Genomic DNA, 20373 nt, shown 5'->3' with positions numbered 1-20373 from the left:
GAAGAGAAAAATCACCTCATTTGGGCTGCTTAGAAAAACACAGACAAACAAACAAACAAACAAACAGCAACAAAAAAGCAAATTCCTCAGCCCTACTCAGACTTGCTAAGTCATAAACTTTCAGGAGGACGTATGAGAAATTATAACATCAGAGACTCTGGAATCTCGTGAAGCCTCAATTCAAATCTCACTTCTGCCACTTAATGGTTGTGTGACCTCGGTCCAGTAGCTTATCTTCTCTGTACCTCTCATTTCTTCATAGTGAAATGTGAAATGTGAACCTACCCCTTGAAAAACCCCTAATTTAAAGGCAGTTTAGTAAAAAAGGATTCAGCAAAGGAAATCTAGGAGGGGCCAATGCTAGTCTTTGGATCAATTTCCCCAAAACTGGATGATGTTAAAAAAATTTCATTTAGGGGCACCTGGGTGGCTCAGTCATTGGGTGTCTGCCTTCGGCTCAGGGCGTGATCCCAGCATTCTGGGATCGAGTCCCACATCAGGCTCCTCCGCTGGGAGCCTGCCACTTCCCCTCCCACTCCCCCTGCTGTGTTCCCTCTCTCGCTGGCTGTCTCTCTGTCAAATAAATAAATAAAATCTTAAAAAAAATTCATTTAGATTTATCAGAGCTTTAAAATTGTGAGAATGAGAATATAATTTTGAAAACAAGGATGCATTCTCAGACTGAATTTCTATATCTAGAAGGAAGTGGCCATCAATTCTAATCATACGAAAATTTGAGTACGATTTAGGAAGAAGAAACTATAAATAACCCACTGTAGCATTTTACACTATTTATGCTTCAAATATCTCCAGTCTTAAATACAAACATTAACCTAGGAACAGTGGGACTTTATGAAATGTTTTACGTAGCTCATTTTTAAATAGCTTACCAAATTACAAAAAAGACATTTGTTTCTTATGAAAAAAATATTCTATTCAAATGAATGACAAAATTATCTTAAGTTTAAAACCTTTCACAGGAAGGACATGCTCAAGAAGACACAGGCAGGGTCTTGATCTTGACTAATCAGTGGAAACACTGGAAAAATTTATCGAAATGAATAATAGGGCCAGAATACATAAATAGTGGCTACATTTCGTAACCACCTCACTAAAACTGATTGCCGACAAGCCAGATGGCACAGGTCATTAGTGCCTTTTGGCTTTGGTGTCTCTGCTAAGGAAACTCAGGACTGGAAACTCAGGACTGGAATAGCACCACTATTGTTCGAGCCCCTCCAAGCAGAAGACACTAAAAGGCCCTCCTGTAGCTGAGGAACAATGACTTAAAATTCTTTTGTTATTCTGCAATGCCTCAAAATTCGTTAAGTCTTGTCCTCTGTCACCCTAAGGCATTTTGGCGACTTAATTAAGTTATTGTTTGTAGAAGTGGGATAAATTCAGTCACATCACAAAAGAAATAAATTCAGTTCCAAATGTTATACACACCTCCCTCTCAACTGTAAATCAAGATTCAAGACCTGTCTGGAAACAGTAATATAATTGTGGGTCTCTTTCTAAATAAAAAGGCCAGAATAATGATATTAAAAAACAAAACCCTAAACAGGAAGCTGTAAGCTGTTAATTTTATTATGTAACTTATTTACTAAACTCTGATGATTTTTTTAAGCGTAAATACAGTTGACGCTTTCGCATATTTGTTGGCAAAATATCAGGCACTTTAGGTGAAGGAGAGTGAAATACTAAAGATAAATCAAGGCACTCCTGCCCCTGTCTTCATGAAGCCTCTGCCCTAATACCGAGGTCCGATCCCTTGGGTGTCCTCCACAACCTCTGGTGCTCAGTGAAGATGGTGCTGCTAGAAAACACTCTAAGAAGCTCTAAAATGGATCAAATCACTAAATGATTATAAAACTTCTGTGCCTTTTATTGAGTTAGTAATAAAATCTACCACTCTTATTTGAGAAAGGTCATTATTTGTGTCTTGAAAAATTTCATGCCATGATTAGAGCTTTTGTAACGAGCAAATCCAGGGCAATGTGGGACTTCGTAGTATGAAGTGATTCTTGGGTCAGTCCAGGTCTTTTGAATCCCAGATTATTCCTTCTCTGTACTTTCTCTTGGCTCCAAAGTCGGGTCAAACAACAGTAAATAATGTTTCCTACCTAGAGCTGGCAACATAGCCAACACAGCCAATGGTGGCAAAGCTCCGGTCTGGGCATGAAGAATGTTTTAGGTATCATATGCCTGCTCATGGGTAGTCATATATATATAACATATATATATGATATATATATACACACTTGAAACCGACTTTATTACTTGGCTAAGGGCTGTATTGTCCTTACACAGGTTTCCCAGGCTATCCCAGACCTCTTAGCTGAAGCTCTGTACTGAAGCTCTTAAGGCCCATCTATGTTTGCATAGTCTTTTGCCTTTACTGAGTCCTACTCCTTTGCTTAAGGCCTACTACCTCTATGGAAATTGATACTTACCGATAGAAAGTGTCTCTCACCATGAGCTGCAATGGTCTTTCACAGTGAAATTTTCATAGGTCTTAAGCCTAAATCCTAGAGCCAAGTGGAAACCCAGCCACAATCCACAACACAGGCCATGGCACAGTGTCCAAACTGAAGGTCCACCAAATCTCCTACTAAAATGCAAGGCTCAAAGTCTTGACCCTACCCCAGGTCTCTCCATATGTATTTTTATCTACAGATTATATGCCTTGTCTCTGTTTCACAGTGTTCCTGAGGAATGAGTCAAATATACCAAGATGAGGGTGAAAGTGGTGTCATAAAAAGCATCCTTCTCATCTCTGTACAGTTTGTACCCAATTGTGAATAAGACAATAGAGTCAGCAGATGAAGACCCAAACTCTCATTTTAGGAATGTTAAGCTGGAGGAAGTTATGTGGTGGAGCAGACCTAGCTTCCAATTTGGCCGCTTTGGTCTTGAAAAATTACCCAAAGGAAATGTTGAATTTGCAGAGCAAACACACTTCCCCAGGTCATTTCCTCTCTCCAGACCTGATGGAGAAAGAAGGAGAAAAAAGAGACCACCCCCACCGCCATTTGCAAGCATCTAATAGATCAGCCCCATCTCACTGAAAAGCAGTGTTCAAAGGCAGATGCTGAACGTACAGGTAATCCCTTTGACTTCCCTGGGAGGAACAATGGTAGGCTGGGCAACCAGGAGCTAGAAGTGTTATACAAATAGATATCGCTCCGGATGGATAGCACATTAGGAATCAAAGTGAAGTATTTCTGCCCAAATACTTAAGACCCGTAAAAAAGTGTTTCTTTGCTTCTGATAAATAGAGAATCAGTTCTGTAATCTATTTTATTTTTGCATTTTCCAGAGCTTCTAAGATGCTTAAAGCTAAGTGTATTTGCTCAATTATGAAAGTTTCTCCACTGTATTTATTTGTACTTAAATACAAATAATTTATCAAATAAAACAAATTCAGAATCCTTTCTTTATTTTATAAAATTTAAGCCTTCCACATTTCAAGGAGTTATAAGACTTGTTCTACTCTGAGTCACCAATCAAATGTGATTTACAATGATGGCACATTACCAGACAGCCCTTCAGGAACTTGGGTGTTTTGTCAATACAAATATAGCTCACTGATTTTCCAAAAATACTGTTGACAAGTCCTAAAAGTAAACAGGTGCATAGGTTTTTTGAAATTCAGATCTTCTGTTTCATTAATCAGGGCTACAGATGAAGGGAAAGTCAGGATGATCAATAGTTACAAATTAAAAATGAAATCAATTTCAGAAGTGTTTTCTGATGCAAAATATAAACAAAGTTTCTTTGGAGAGGATGAGAAAAAAAGATTAATTAAAGATAGAAAATTCTTTCATCACAGGTCAGGTTTTTTACATACTGTTAAGCTCATTCCCTTTTGAGAATATCCCAAAATTACTTGACTAAAACCAGTGATAAAAATAGAGGGAATGAGAAGGAAATTGTCTTGAAATAAGTATATTTTATTTAAGTCTTTTGTATTGATCAAATGTCAGTGTGTATAGCAATATTTAGTCTTTATAAAATTCTTCACAGTTTGAGCCACAGTTTTCTTCATTTCCTGACCAACGGCCTTGGATGGCCCACAGCTGGTGCCTCTAACCCAGCAGATGTTCTTGTGTCTCAGTTGTATTCATCATACAGGCAGAGTCCAGGATTTTGTTTTCCTTCACACCCTTCTCCCACATGCAGAACTTCCTTCAGAAGACAAAGGGAGTGTGCATAAAAACACACCACAGGGTGTGGATGGGTTTAATAAACACAGTCTCCGGTGTATAGAGAGCCTAACTCTTTCCTAGTACAGTAGGATTACACAACAGCCACTGAAGTACTTTGAAATGCTTCCTATAAGACCAAAACCCACAGCCAAAGGAATCACAGAATCATAGAATATTGAACTTGGATGGGACCAGTACAGCGTGTGTCAAAACCGAGTAATATATGGGTGCTTTTAAAGGAAAAAGTTATTTAAGCTCACATCTCCCTCTCTCATGTTGATTTAAACTAGTTTTGTTATAATCTTACTTAAATATGTGCAACCATAAATCAAAGAATAGACCTGTCATACCTGTAGCTTCTTCACCTCCTGATTGGGACAGATACTACTAAACGTAGGTGTCAGCATATAAATGCCACTTACAATAAGTTATAATGATCTTTCAAGGTGAAAATCATGCCAATAGGTCAGCATGCCTTCGTGTGGCTCCGCCTCTACCAAGTATTGGCTTCACACAGGTTACTTAGCCAACCTGTGCCCCGTTTATAACAGTAGGATCCACCTTAGAGGTTATAAAATTAAATAAAATGATAAATATGTAACAGTGCATACCATATAGTTAGTACTCAGCAAATGATCATGATCACCTGTTTTCAAAACCATATAGCCACCAAAATTCAAATTTTATTTAACGTAATGTAATGCACGATATGATTTTTAAATGAAAGTGTATATAGTGAAAGTGGGTTCATGGACCATGTTTTGGATAAAATGATACTAAAACCTTGTAGAATGTGTTCTCTAGTTCAGAATAGCCAGACGTCATATATAATTAACTCGGCCAGTTAGCAATTTTAAAACCAATTTTAATAAAGTGACACTGTAAAGCTGTCTTGTCACTGCAAGGTAAAGTAAGCATTATCACATTATAGAAATCTGCATTAAATGCTTTGTTTAGTTTAACCATTTCTCAAATGGAGAGGTAAATTACACACTGCTGGTATTACCTTTAGAACAAAGGAAAATCCAAAATCTTTGATGGATTTTTCAACTAGACTTTGGTAGCATGAAACTATCAACCAGGTCAATATATGAGGCATTGTAAAATCACAAAGAAGTTAGGGAGTTTGAATTTCTTTCCAAAGTTCTTTGTTTTCTATGAAAGGCTGAAAAATCTTCATGTTACAAAGGAAATAGCAATTTGACAGATGTGTCCCAAAATAATCAGGTTGGCATTCATGGTAGTGAAGAAAACTCTCCTAACTATCACGAAAGTGGTAACTAAATCATTTTCAATTATACTTATTTCAATGTCTAATATTTTCCCCTGCTAAAATTTATTATGTATGAAAAGAAACCATTTATTCATCTCAGATAGACATAACAACTGACTGACATTATCCCGGATCTGTAAAGAATATATTTCAGAGGACAGAATTTTCTCTATTCTTTGTGTAGGATCTTAAAACCAATTTGAAAGCTAGTATGACTACAATGCTTGCTGTCAGATATATAAAGTATCCCAAACATTTTCAGAAGTTTCCATCATGTCAAGAAGTTATGTTATCATTTTCAGATTTGTAAATAAATGTTTTTAATTAACAACAATATGCATAAAGGATTTTCACATCAAAGCTTTCCAATAAAATCTTTCCCTAGCTACTTAAACATATATATTATTTATGTTTTGAAAGCATTTTCCACATTTTCAATCACTGACACTTACATCTGATTTTTAAAAATGCTTTCTAAGCACCAAGGAAGAATCCAAAAATACCAAAAAAAACCACAAAAACCAAAAAACCCAAAAGCCAAAAACCTGTATTAAGGAGGGAAAATTGCAGTAAATAAAAGATGAATTAGGAAATAAACCTTTGAAAGAAAACCTTTTTAGCCTAGTGGAACTGATATATATCAAATGGGCTATTAACCAGATGCGTTTAGTTAAATTGGAACTCCTCAAACTAGAATGAGAGGAGGCAGAGCTTATACTTTAGGAACCCTCAAGTAGTATACACCTTTTTAAAAATAATATGTTTTATTTCATTTCATAGACTTCTTTCTCTTTCACATACAGTACCAGCTAGACTTTACTGTGTAACGAACCACCCCACAATTTCTTGTGTTCAGGCAACAACATTTATTTCGCTCAAATATCAGCTGGCCTGCTAGCAGTTTGGGCTGTGTTCAGCTTGATGGGCTTCTGGTGTGGTCTGAGCTGACGGCTGTTTCCTAAGCTCCTTCAAGGACCTTGGCTGGAACAGGGGGATTAACTGGAGCGTCTTGCTCCATGGTTTTTACCCTCTAGCAGGCCAGCCTGCTTGTGCATATGGTGCAGTTTCAAGCTCAGTGAGAGAGATCCCTAATGTGCAAATGCTTTCTAAGCCTCTATCTGTGGCTGTTCCATTGATCAAAGTTGGTCATGAGGCCAGTTTACATTCAATAGAGGAAGACTTGCACGTATTGTCCCTATTTTGCTATTTGCCATGCCCACAATACTTCTTTACTCCTGTCCTTTCAAGTTAATGCCTAAATATCTCTGAAATTCATCCATTTCTCTCTTTGGGGACCTCCCTTAGGGTCAGCTATCATTACCTTTCCATTGGATTCCTGCAAGAGCTGTCTAGGGGGACTGCCCTCACCCATGCCTATTGCCTTACAAGAAGGCAGCCAAGCAATCTTTGTAAAACATAGATGTTATTTGAATAAGAATATCAAATTAGCCTTTGAAAGCCTTTTCATCCTGTCAGGTTAAAAGCCCAAGTCCTTACTAGGCCTACTAGGCCCTCCGTGGTGTAGTTCACACACCTCAAATATATGTGCACTCCCATGAGAGTGAATAAAAACATGCACGATGACAGGAGGGTGCTTGACCTGGCCTAATCTGAAAGCTTGGCCCAAGAAAGGAAGTTTGGACTGAAGTTCAAATAACAGGGGACCAGAGTGAATTGGGGACAGGGGATGAATATTTATATCAATTGTAATTTCACACTTATTTGTAAGATTTCTTAATTGTTGAAAGCTGAGATCACATCTTTTTTCCCCCAGTGCCTATCAAAGTGACTGGTTTAGACCCAATAAGAAATTTTAAGACAAGATTAACTTTCAGATACCTGAGCAAAAACTAAATGGTAGACTTATATGAAAATTGTAATATTTCAGAGTCACACTTCACTAATGTCTAAAACCACTATTTTGAAGGCATATGACGTATGTTTCTGGGCTTTATACCAGGAATGAGGAAATTCAGGTTCTAGGACTAATTCAGCCATCACCCACCTGTTAAACATTCTCGGTCTCAGCTCCTCATCCGTAAAGTGAGAAAGAATGTGGCCATGGTACCTAACAGTCTTTCCAGTTTTTTAATTATGCGATGCTATGATTCTGAGACTTGAAATAAGCAGAAAATTTTAGCATAAGGATAATCTCCTTTCAGATGAGCATGCATTATATATTTATTTATCTGAATTTGCTTTAGATTTATAATGTGTCTTCAGTTGAGGTACCCAGAGGATATAATTATACATAAAAATAAAATTGCTCAAAATGTTAAATGCAGAGACTTTTTAAAAACCCAGAAAATAAAAAATAAAGCAAAGAAGAATAAACATATAATATGTAAACAATAGAATGAAATTAAATAGCAATCTCCTCATCTCAGCAAATAGAGTAACTGTCCTAAATTTGTGGACTACTTAAATGCCTCACATTGAGAAACATGCTGAATTTCCAAAAATTTTAACACATGGGACCTGCTTGTGAAGCATCTGGAAAATCCCAAAATCAAAACATGCACTTCAGCAGGACAATTTCAAAAGAGTATAACCCAGAGGCTATGTCCCCCAAGCTGAGTGTGGCAGGAAATAGTTGGGCCCCCACATGTCAGGACAAAATTTCTGCAGCGCTTCTCAATAGGACATTTAAAAAGAGAAAACCAAATAGGCAACACAGCAGTAGGTATTTTTTAATATATTTCAGATTTTACTCAAACAAAAACAACATATGGGATTCTGAAGTAATTCACAATTCATTATAATGAATTTTGAAGAGATTTTGAACCTCTTGATACCCAAAGTAATAGACTTTATTCTCACGATTTTATGAGGTTTCTGAGGTAAATTTTAGTTTATCGAGGAATGCACCTGACCTAGGGCATCAGAAAAATAGAGGTCAAGTTCAGCTATGTGAAGTGAACTTAATCTCTCAATCTGCAATGTAAATGAAAATAGGTGGTAAAAGAATTGCCTCTGGAGGCTGACTGGTTTTTAATCCCAACTCTCCCTCAGAAAAAAAATGTGCTGAATAACTTTGTATTTAAGTGTCATGTATTTTGTAGGGTAGCCACTAAAGAATAGAAAGTTATAAATTACAACTAGAGGATGAAAAAAAATGCAGCAACAGAAATAACACAATCACAAAGAAAGCAGAAAAAAAATTTAATGAACAATAGACAAGTTGTAAAAATAGCACAAAAAAGTTTGTAGAATTTAACCCAAAATAGAACAGTAATTATATTAAATATAAATGAACCATATGTTACAATTAAAAGGCAAAGATAAAATAGATTAAAATGCAAAACCAAATAGGGGTGCCTGGGGGGTTCAGTTGTTAAGTGTCTGCCTTAGGCTCAGGTCATGATCCCAGGGTCCTGGGATTGAGCCCCATGCTGGGTTCCCTGCTCAGCTGGAAGCCTGCTTCTCCCTCTCCCACTCCCCCTGCTTATGTTACCCCTCTCGCTGTCTCTCTCTCTGTCAAATAAACAAATAAATAAAATCTTTTAAAAAATGCAAAACCAAATAAATGCTTTTTTTAAAAATGCATATTAAAAGTAGGAATACAGAAAGATTAAAAATTTTAAAGTTTGAAATAGATATACCTTATAAATGTTAATTCCCTAAAAATGGGGTTTTAGTTATAACAATATAAAAAAGATATTACAGCAAAAAACATTATTGTATTTCAACAGGGTCATTTCACAATGAGAAAAGATGTAATACACCACAAATCACCTAGAGGTTATAAAATTTTAAGCTTTTCTGTATTTAATTTAAAAATATTGATAAAACTAGAAGAATAAGAACACAAATTTAAAAAATCAGAGTAGGAGATTTTAACAAAATTTTCTTTATAAAGATATAATAAAAAGGAAAAATACGAAAAGGATATGGAAAACTTGAATAGCTTGATTAAAAATTTGACCTAGTAGATTTTTACAGACTCTTTCACTCAACAACCAGAGAATGCACATTCTTTTATAATGTGCACATTTATAAAAACTGACCATATCTTAAGCTAAAAAGTATGTTCAACAAATTTCAAAGAATTTAAATCACACAAGCCATTTTCTCTGACTAGAAATTAGAAATTGATGGAAAAAAAAAAACCTAGAAACAGCCCTTAAGTTTGGGATTAGGAAACACATTTCCTTTTTGATTCATTCAAAAACTCATATTAAAATTAGAAATATTTAGAACTGAAATACAAGCCAACTTTAGGGTTGCCCGTTAGGCAGAAGTTAAACAAAAATGGATAGTTGAGCATTTGTTAAAAAAATAGTAGAGGGGCGCCTGGGTGGCGCAGTCGTTAAGCGTCTGCCTTCGGCTCAGGGCGTGATCCCGGTGTTATAGGATCGAGCCCCACATCAGGCTCCTCCGCTGTGAGCCTACTTCTTCCTCTCCCACTCCCCCTGCTTGTGTTCCCTCTCTTGCTGGCTGTCTCTATCTCTGTCAAATAAATAAATAAAATCTTTAAAAAAAAAAAGTAGACTGAAAATTAATGAATTATTCATGTTAGTGAAGTAGAAAGAGGCTAGTATAACAAATGAAAAAAAAAGAAGAAAGGAGGAAGGATAAAAGAGAAGTAAAAAGTATAAGTTAATGAAATAGCAAATGAGCATCTTATAGAGGGTCAACAAAGCTGAAAGTGGGTTTTTATAAAATAACATACAATTGGCTCACTTCTTGAAAGATTAATCAAGTAAAACAAGAGAAGGCACAAAATAATCAAATATCAGTAATTTAAAAGCGGACGTCATTATTACTTATGTACATATTAAAAAGATAATATTATGAACAAACATTTCCAACAAATGGACGATTTCAAAAAAAATAAAGTAATCCTCCCAAAATGTAACTTACTAAAATGGACTCATGAAGAAATAAAAAAATAGGTCAGTCCATTTTAAAAATGGAATAATAGTCACAAATCTCCCCATAAAGAAAATTCCAGATCTAGCTGGCTTCAACAGCATGTTCCATGAAGCATACAAAGATCAAATAATTCCAATATTACACAAATACTTTCAGAGAACAGAAACAGAAAGAACACTACTCAAATTATTTTACGAAGTTACTGTAAATTTGATAACAGCTCGGACAAAGAAATTAGCAGGAAATTACTGGCCATCGCTTTCAGGATCATTGATATAAAATACTAAGCAAACAAAAGTAATAGAAAAATATATTAAAACAGTAATTAGCAACTTGGGTTTATTCCAGGAATGCTAAGTTGTTGGCACATTAGAAAATCAATTACTGTAATTCACCATATCAAGATATTAGGGAAAAATATTACATAATCACTTCAATAAATGCAGAAAACATATCTGATAATATGTAACATCCACTTTTAGAAACTTCCTTAATATAATAACGATAATTGCCAGACACCTAAAGATAATATATTCTAATGAGGAAAAATTGAAATATTGCCTTTGTGATCAGAAAAGGGATTTAAGGCTACATGTACATCTTATCCAACCTTTTGTATATTTCATAACAAATGGTGAAAAAAATACCAGCCTGCATGAAAATACTTGCAAGACCTAAAACAGATAAATGAATATTAACTAGAATATATAAAGGGCTCTCGCAAGTAAATAAGAAAAAGATAGCCAATAGCAAAATAAGCTAAGAATATGAACAGTCAATTCACAAAACAGGTAAACTGAATGGTCAATAAAAACTCCTAAAGATTACTAACCTCACCAATAATCAAAAAACTTCCAATTAACATAATGACAATATAGCATTTTATCTCCATCGAATAGGAAAAAAAAGTAAAATTTTTTATTTTCTAAATGTAAGAGAAAAAAAGCGATCTATAGCAAACATGACAAAAGGTTAATATCTTTTTTTTTTTAGATTTTATTTATTTATTCAACAGAGATAGAGACAGCCAGCGAGAGAGGGAACACAAGCAGGGGGAGTGGGAGAGGAAGAAGCAGGCTCACAGCGGAGGAGCCTGATGTGGGGCTCGATCCCAGAACGCCGGAATCATGCCCTGAGCCAAAGGCAGAAGCTTAACTGCTGTGCCACCCAGGCACCCCAAGGTTAATATCTTTTGAATCTTGTAGGTGTCTGTGGGTACTTTGATCTTTTCTTATTTTCTGGGTGGGAAATGATTTCCTAGTCAAAATTTTAAAACATATAAACTTAAAACAAAATAACTTTACAAAACATTTTTGTATTTGGGTCCAGAGACTTAACCTTGAATCTATGTTCACTAGCTATGTGACTTCTGAAAATTGTATACCTATTCTAAAGCTCCATTCTTTCATTTGTTGAACAGGAGATATATTAACAATCATATGATTAGTTGTAAGGAGTAAAAAGATGAAAACAGGAACAGTGGGAGGCTTAAAGAAGAATGTCAAAAAAGTGGACTTTTATCAATGTTTTCCTTTCTTTTCCATGAGAAATTAAATAATTTAAGGCAGATTACTTTGCACATTACCTCAATTTTCAGCATCCCATTTCTTCATGCATAAGATGAAGCGGTAATGCTTCATACACCTGTACCAGGCAGCCATGAGAAGCTAATATGAGAGCTCCCTTTGGCTGCCCATTTCACTTAGGGTGGAAGCAGGTCCTCACAGTGGTTGACAAGGCCCTTCCTGAACCACCTGCTCCTTCACACCCCTCTGTTACCTTTCCAACCTCTTTTCCTCCTCACTTGGCCCCAGCCACACCAGCTTTCTGGCTATCCTTGAACTTCCAGGCAAGTGCCTGCTTAAAACTTTGCATTGCTGTTTCCTCGGTCTAGAACACTCTTCTCAAAATATCCACAAGGCCAATCTTCTCACCTCTTTCAAAGTCTTCACTCAAATGCCTGCTTTTCTATTATCGTGACTCAAATCAGCGTGTTAAAATTGGAACACTGCTCACCCAGCAATTCTCTTAACGGCTTTACTTAATTTTTTTTCCCCATAACATATATCACAGACTATATGATTTACAATTTATTATGCTGGTTGTTTATAGCCAATCTCTTTCTGCTACTAAATCAATTCGGCAAGGACTGAGGCCTTTACTTTCCCCATGACGTACCCCATGTACCTAGAATAGTTCCTAGCACATGGTAGGCATTCAATAAATATTTGCTGAGTGAAGAATCTGTATGAAAAGCTCACCCTTTGGGAAAATATATGAGTTTTAGAGCTGCAAGTGAACTTTTGTTGCCCAAATAACAATTGACTTAACTTCATGATTTATGGGATTGCAGATATTTTGGAAATATACATGCAAAAATATTCTCAGAAACAGTTCCTAAAAATAAACGATGTTGACATGTATAGTCTTTAATTTAACTCCAAATACAAAAATAAAACTTGTGGAAAAAGACAAACTTTTCCTAAGGGATTGTGACATATATCAGTGAGTAGTCTTGTTTCAAAATTCCATGCTATTAAGAACAGAGGAAGGTGGTTAGGATGTGTACGATCAATGATGTTGTAAATGTGTCCAGTGCTGGATTCTCAAAAAATGGCCCGGGTGTTCCAGAATAATTGGCATCTGATACTTTCTAGATTAGTAGGTGATGAGTAATTGACACCATCAGTATGGTATTTCCAGAAGGTTCTCTAGATAATTGTAATTGCTGTAATAAATATATTAGATTTGTGTCCTATAACCACCCAGCAGGAAAAATATAGTCACAAATGTTTGCAGAGTGTTGCACCTTTTTCATTTGTTTGCTTTACTAGAAGTATATATATTTTTTCATGTCAAATTACATTCTGAAATGTAAGTATAAAAAATAAATTTAAATGGGACAGTCTACTCTAATTTTAAACAAGCATTTGAAGCTCATTCCAAGTTTGGAGGAGTGGGGACAAAGCTGACAGTGATTACTTGGTCACACCACTTGCAGTGTGGCACTGAGTGCCCAAGCCCTCCCAGCACATGTGCAGCCACTCAGGCACTTCTCTGCTGCACCCTGCCTTAAGATTCTGTGAAAAGTCCAAGCATCTTGATCTTATTCATTTATTCTGCTTCTAACAGCTGTAACAATTAGAAATGCCCTGATGGTTGAATCAGAACATTTCCCAGTCAACAAAGCAAACAATGGTGTAGCAATCTGACTAGAAAACTTTTTGGTCTAAAGTATGTTCTTGTCTATTTCAAGCATCTGAGAAAAGTGTTGATAATACTGAATTGAGGGAAACCATAAGTCAGGAAGAACTTTGGAAAGAACTGACATCTCTACAGGGCTCTAATACAGGTAGGGTTTTTCATTCTCTATGGTTCTCTGTAAAAAGTTAATCATGGTTTTCATTAACTTAGGAATGAAGTATGTATGTCACTAAGTGATGTATGGAGATTAAAAGGAAATAAAATATGTATTCTCTAACAGTAGTGTATTTCGAATCTAGTTTGAGAGAAAGAACAGGAATATTTATATGTTTTAAAAGACAACATCTGAGCAATGGTTTCTAAATAAATCTGCAGGTATTCAACAGAGAGACACCTAAATGGTCTAGAGTATTTTGTGGAGGAGCTAGATTGGAAACGAGGTGGAGACAAGAAAGATATTCCGTGCTAAGTTGTGGATAAAGGGGCAGCGATGGGATAGGCAGACTGGGGTCTGACTGATATAAAGGGCTGATGCCATGGGGATGAGAATCATGTACTTTTAGCCTTTAAGGAATTGTAGCATCCTGCTAGGGGTTGTTTTGTTTATTTGTATATGCACATAAATACCAATTTTAGCTGATTCTTCCTAACTGTATACTGACCTTATCTTACCTATCTCCAGCCAAAGATCTGATTAGCAACTTCCAGGCCCAGATTCCCACCAAACCCTTTAAACCATAATCACAGCCCCAGAATAAAAAAATATCAGTGCTTTCTATTAATCATGGGTCCCAGGATAGCACACTTATTTTTTTCCTCATAAAATAGAAAACAAATGTTCATAAAACAATGAGTTTGATCTAACCAGCTTAAAAAAGAATGGAGGAGAAAAAAGCCCAGTGTGGTGGTTTACAACCTGGACTCCAGCCAGACTCTCTGGCAACACTGACTCTCTCATTTCCTAGAGACCTGCCACTGGGAAAATCTCTGTACCTCAAAGCTTTCATCTGTAAAGTGGAGATGATAATGATACTTCAAAGCATGACTTTGAGGATTAAATTAGTTAATACTTCCAAAGCACTTTGAGCAAGGCCCTGTATAAGTGGTCATACTACTACTAATAACATTAGCTTTATTACTGAGTGAGCTGAGAAAATAGTCATGTGGCTTATACCAAAAACACAAATCTCATACCATAGGAACATTCTTAGTTTTTAAAACTTATGATGTTAGTTTTGTTTGCCTAATTGCTTAACATGAATCTTCAGGATATGGCAGCAAATAGCTAGAACTCAGGGAGACCTTCAGGTCACTAAAAAGCCAAAAAGCACTCCCCAACTATGGGTGATCCATCAGGAAGACTGGGACTCTGGTCATTGTCATATAGATTTGGTCATTATAGAGGAGAGAATGTTCTCAGAGGTTGTATGGATTCCTAAGACCTTTAGGCACTTGCAACTTGAAGATGTTCTTTTCACTGTACCTGAAATTTGGAGGGAAAAAAAATTAGAGGAGAGGGAACGGGAAGATGGTGCCAGAGTAGGAGGACCCTAGGCTCTTCTCATCTCATGAACACAACTAGATAACTATCGAATCATCCTAATACCTCAGAAATTGACTTGAACACTGGTAGAACAAACTCCATTACTAAAGGAAGAGAAGAGGCCACATTGAAGTAGGTAGGAAATGTGAAGACCTAGTTTAGGGAAGAAACAGACCACCACTGCTGTAGAGAGTGGGGAGCATGGTTGCAGAGAAGGGTGAGAGAAACAGACGTACACAGAGGAACGCATAAGAACATTTCCCCAAGATCATTGGATTGGAAAATGAGGGGCTGAAATTTGTTAGTCATTGCAACCAATGGGGCTTAAATAGTTTTAAAGGTCAGTGGGCTTAGCTAGGATAGAGCCCAGAGGGCACCATGCTGCTCCTGGAGTCAAGGCAGGCAAATAACCTGAGGCAGATAGTGTGGAAACAGCAATCTGAAAAATAGTGGGGACACACAAGGGGAGATGATTCACTCTTCTCAGAGCACAATCCTGAGAAGCAGCATTCACAGAGACACCTCTCCAGGAACAGTGGAGCTGGCAGGTGACATTTCCCTCTTCTGCCCTTTAGCATAAACACGGAGTCACCTGCAGGAAGCCCACAGCACTGACACTGGCTGCCTAACTTGCTTACACCAAGCTCCCCCACTCTCAACACCATGCTTTGATAGGACTGCCCCTCTCAGTCAAGCTTGCCTCAGCCCAAGTACAGTGGCTCCCTCCTCCAGAAGACCAGCACAAATCCCTGCCCACAACATGTCTCCCAATCAGAGAGTTCTGCAGGGCCTCAGATCTCATGGAAGTGTCAGGTCTCATTTCACAAACAGACCATCACATTCAGGCCAAGGACCAAACACAGCCCACAGGCAAGGAGAGCCTCTACAAACAACTGGCCTGAAGAAAGAGAAGCCAGAACACAATAGCAGAGCACATGCAGTACACACTGGAGATACTCCCTGAAATGCCAGGCCCCAGACATTACATGACTTCTTTTTCATAAGGTCATTATTTTCAAGAGCAAGAGACATAACTGGCTTCCCTAACATAGAGAAGAAGGCAGAGACTTGGATAAAATGTGATGACAAAGGAATTTATCCCAAATCAAAGAATAAGATAAGGCCACAGCCAGAGATTTAAGTGAAACAGATATAAGTAATATGCCTGATAGAGAATTTAAAGCAAAGATCATAAGACTAGTCACTGGCAAAGAATAGAAGACAACTGTGAGACCTTTCCCACAGAGTTAAAAGAGTTAAAAAAGAATCAATCAGAGATGAAGATTGCAATAAACAAGATTAGAAACACCCTTGATGCAATGAATAACAGGCTGAAAGAAGCACATGAATGAATTAATGACTTAGAATATGAAGTAATAGAAAGCAATGAAGCTGAACAAAAGAGATAAAGAAGAATTATGCAACAGGAGAATAAATTTAGGGAACTCAGTGACTCTGTCAAATGTAATAATATTTGTATTATAGGAGTTGCAGAAGAAGACAGAAAAGGGGGCAGAAAATTTATTTCAAGAAATAATAGCTGAAAACTTGTCTAATCTGGGAAAGGAAACATATATCCAGATCCAGAAGGCACAGAGAACTCCCATCAAAATCAATAAAATCAGGCCCACACCAAAATATAGTGTAATTAAATTTGCAAAATATAGTGATAAAGAAAAAATCTTAAAAGTAGCAAGACAAAAGAAGTCATTAACTTACAGGGGAAAATCCATAAGACTAGCTGGAGATTTTTCAACAGAAACTTGGCAAGCCAGAAGAAAGTGGCATGACATACATATTCAAAGTGCTGAATGAGAAAAAAATCTGCAGCTGAGAATACTTTATCCAGTAAGCCTAGTATTCAGAGTAGAAGGGGTAATAAAGAGTTTCCCAGACAAATAAAAAATACGGAGTTCATGATCCCTAAACCAGCCCTGCAAGAAATATTAAAGGGGACTCTGAGTGGAAAGGAGAGACCAAAAGTGATAGTATAAAGGCAGGAAACACAGGGTGCCTGGGTGGCTCAGTCAGTTAAGCCTCTGACTATTGATTTTGGCTCAGGTCATGATCTCCGGCATTGTGGGATCAGGCCCCATGTCAAGCTCTGCACTTAGCAGGAAGTCTGCTTGAGATTCTCTCTCTCCTTCTCCGTCTGCCCCCCCCCCCGGCTCACACACTCTCTCTCTTTCTCTTGCTCTCTCTAAAATAAATAAATAAATCTTTTAAAAAATAATTAATAAATAGAGGCAGGAAACATCAAAGCAGTAAAAATGAATATTTCTGTAAAAATCAGTCAAGGAACTCACACACACACAAAAGGATATAGGATATAATAACATATACCTAAAACGTGAAGAGGAGAAAAGAACGGGTTCAAACTTGAAAGACCATCAACTTAATATAGACTACTATTTGCAGAAAAGGTTAAATATGAATCTAATGGTAACCATATATCAAAACTACTAATTAACATGCAAATAATAAAGAGAAAGAAACCTAAATATATCACTAAAGAAAATCAGTAAAACATGAAAGAAAGACAAGAAAGAATCAGAGAACATCTCCAGAAGCAACAACAAAACAAGTAATAAAATGGCAATAAATTCATATCTATCATAATTACTTTGAATGTAAATGGACTAAACACTCCAATCAAAAGACAGGTAACAAAAGGTAACAGAATGGATAAAATAACAAGATCCATCTATATGCTGCCTATCAGAGACTCATTTTAGACCTAAAGACACCTGCAGATTGAAAGTAAGGGAATGGAAAAACATTTATCATGCAAATGGATGTCAAAAGAAAGCTGGAGTAGCAATACTTACATCAGACAAACTAGAATTTAAAATAGAGACTGTAACAAGAGACAAAGAAAGGCATTATATAATAATAAAGGGGACAATCCAACAAGAAGATATAACAATTGTGAATATTTATGCCCTTGACATGGCATCACCCAAATATATAAAACAATAACAAACAAAAGGAACTAGTTGATAAAAATACAATAATAGTTGGGGACTTTAACACCCCACTTACAACTATGGACAGATCATCTAACAGAAAGTCAACAAGGAAACAATGGCTTTGAAAGACACAATGGACCAGATGGATTTAACAAATATATTCAGAATGTTCCATCCTAAAATAACAAAATGCACAATCTTTTCAAGCGTACATGGAATATTCTCCAGAATACATCACATGTTAGGTCACGAAACAGGCCTCAACAAATACAAAAAGATTGAAGTCATCTCATGCTACTTTTCTGACTACCACACTACAAAACTAGAAGCCAACCATAAGAAAAAATCTGGAAAGACCCAAATACATGGAGGTTAAATAATATGCTATTAAACAATGAACAGATGAACAGGAAATCAAAGAAGAAATAAAATAGTATGTGGAAACAAATGAAAATGAAAACACAACAACTCAAAACCTTTGGGATAAAGCAAAAGCAGTTCTAAGAGGGAAGTTTATAGCAATACAGGCCTACCTCAAGAAGCAAGAAAAAAATCTCAAATAAACAACCTAATCTTATAGCTAAAGAAGCTGGAAAAAGAACAACAAACAAAGCCTAAAGCCAGCAGAAGGAAGGAAATAATAGAGATTAAAGCAGAAATAATGATATGGAAGCTAAAAAAAACCAAGAGATGGTTCATTGAAAAACTTAATACAATTGATAAAACCTCTAGCCAGACTTGTCAAAAAGAAAAGAGAAATGACCCAAAAAATAAAATCACAAATGAAAAAGGAGAAATAACCAATACCACAGAAATATAAATGATTATAAGAGAATATTATGAAAAACTATATGCCAACAAATCAGACAACCCAGAAGAAATAAATAATTTCCTAGAAACATATAAATTACCAAAACTGAGATAGGAAGAAATGAAAACTTCAATACACCTATGACCAGCAATGAAATTGAATCAGTAATCAAAAAACTCCCAACAAATAAAATTTCAGGAACAGATGGTCTCACAGGTAAATTCTACCAAACATTTAAAGAAGAGTTAATAGTTATATTACCCTAATACCAAAACCAGATGAGGACACCACTAAAGAAGAGAACGACAGGCCAATATCCTTGATGAACATAGATGCAAAAATTCTCAATGAAATACCAGCAAACCAAATCCAACAACACGTTAAAAAAATAATTAACCACAATCAAGTGGTATTCATTCCTGGGTGCAAGGTGGTTCAATATTAACAAATCAATCAATGTGATACACCACATCAATAAAAGAAAGGATAGGAACCCTATGATCATTTCAATAGATGTCAAAAAAAAAAACCCCATTTAACAAAGAACAACACCCATTCATGATAAAAACCCTCAACAAAGTAGGTTTAGAGGGAATGTACTTCAACATAATGAAGGCCATATATGAGAAACTCACAGCTAATATCATCCTAAATGGGGAATAACTGAGCTTTTCCTCAACAGTCAAGAAGAAGACAAGGATATCCACTCTCATCCCTTTTATTCGGCATAATACTGGAAGTCCTAGCCTCAGTAATCAGACCAAAAAAAAAAAGAAAGAAAGAAGAAAGAAAGAAAGAAAGAAAGAAAGAAAAGAAAGGAAAGGAAAAGAAAAGAAAAGAAAAGAAAAGAAAAGAAAAGAAAAGAAAAGAAAAGAAAAGAAAAGAAAAAGCATCCAAGTTGGCAAGGAAGAAGTAAAACTTTTTCACTATTTGCAGATGACATGATATTCTATGTAGAAACCCTGAAAGTCTCCACCAAAAACCTGCTAGAACTATCACATGAATTCAGTCAAGTTGCAGGACACAAAATCAACACACGGAAATCTGCTGCATTTATATACACCAATAATGAAGCAGGTAGAAAGAGAAATTAAGGAATCAATCCCATGTATAATTGTACCAAAAACAATAAGATCCCTAGGAGTAAACCTAACCAAAGAGGTGAAAGACCTGTACTCTGAAAACTATAAAACACTGATGAGAGAAACTGATGATGACACAAAGACATGGAAAGAAATTCCATGCTCATGGATTGGAAGAACAAATTTTAAAATGTCTATAGCCAAAACAATCTACACATTTAATGCAATCCCTATCAAAATACCACCAGCATTTTTCACAGAGCTAAAGCAAACAATCTTAAATTTGTATGGAACCACAAAAGAACCTGACAAGCTAAGCAAACTTGAAAAAGAAAAACAAAGCTGGAGGCATCACAATTCTGGGCTTCAAGTTATATTACAAAGCTGTAGTAATCAAAACAGTAT

This window comes from Ursus maritimus, unplaced genomic scaffold (assembly GCF_017311325.1).
Source record: "Ursus maritimus isolate PB19 unplaced genomic scaffold, ASM1731132v1 scaffold_11, whole genome shotgun sequence".
In the NCBI taxonomy this organism is placed as follows: domain Eukaryota; kingdom Metazoa; phylum Chordata; class Mammalia; order Carnivora; family Ursidae; genus Ursus; species Ursus maritimus.
Note: the sequence above shows the minus strand (reverse complement) of the source record.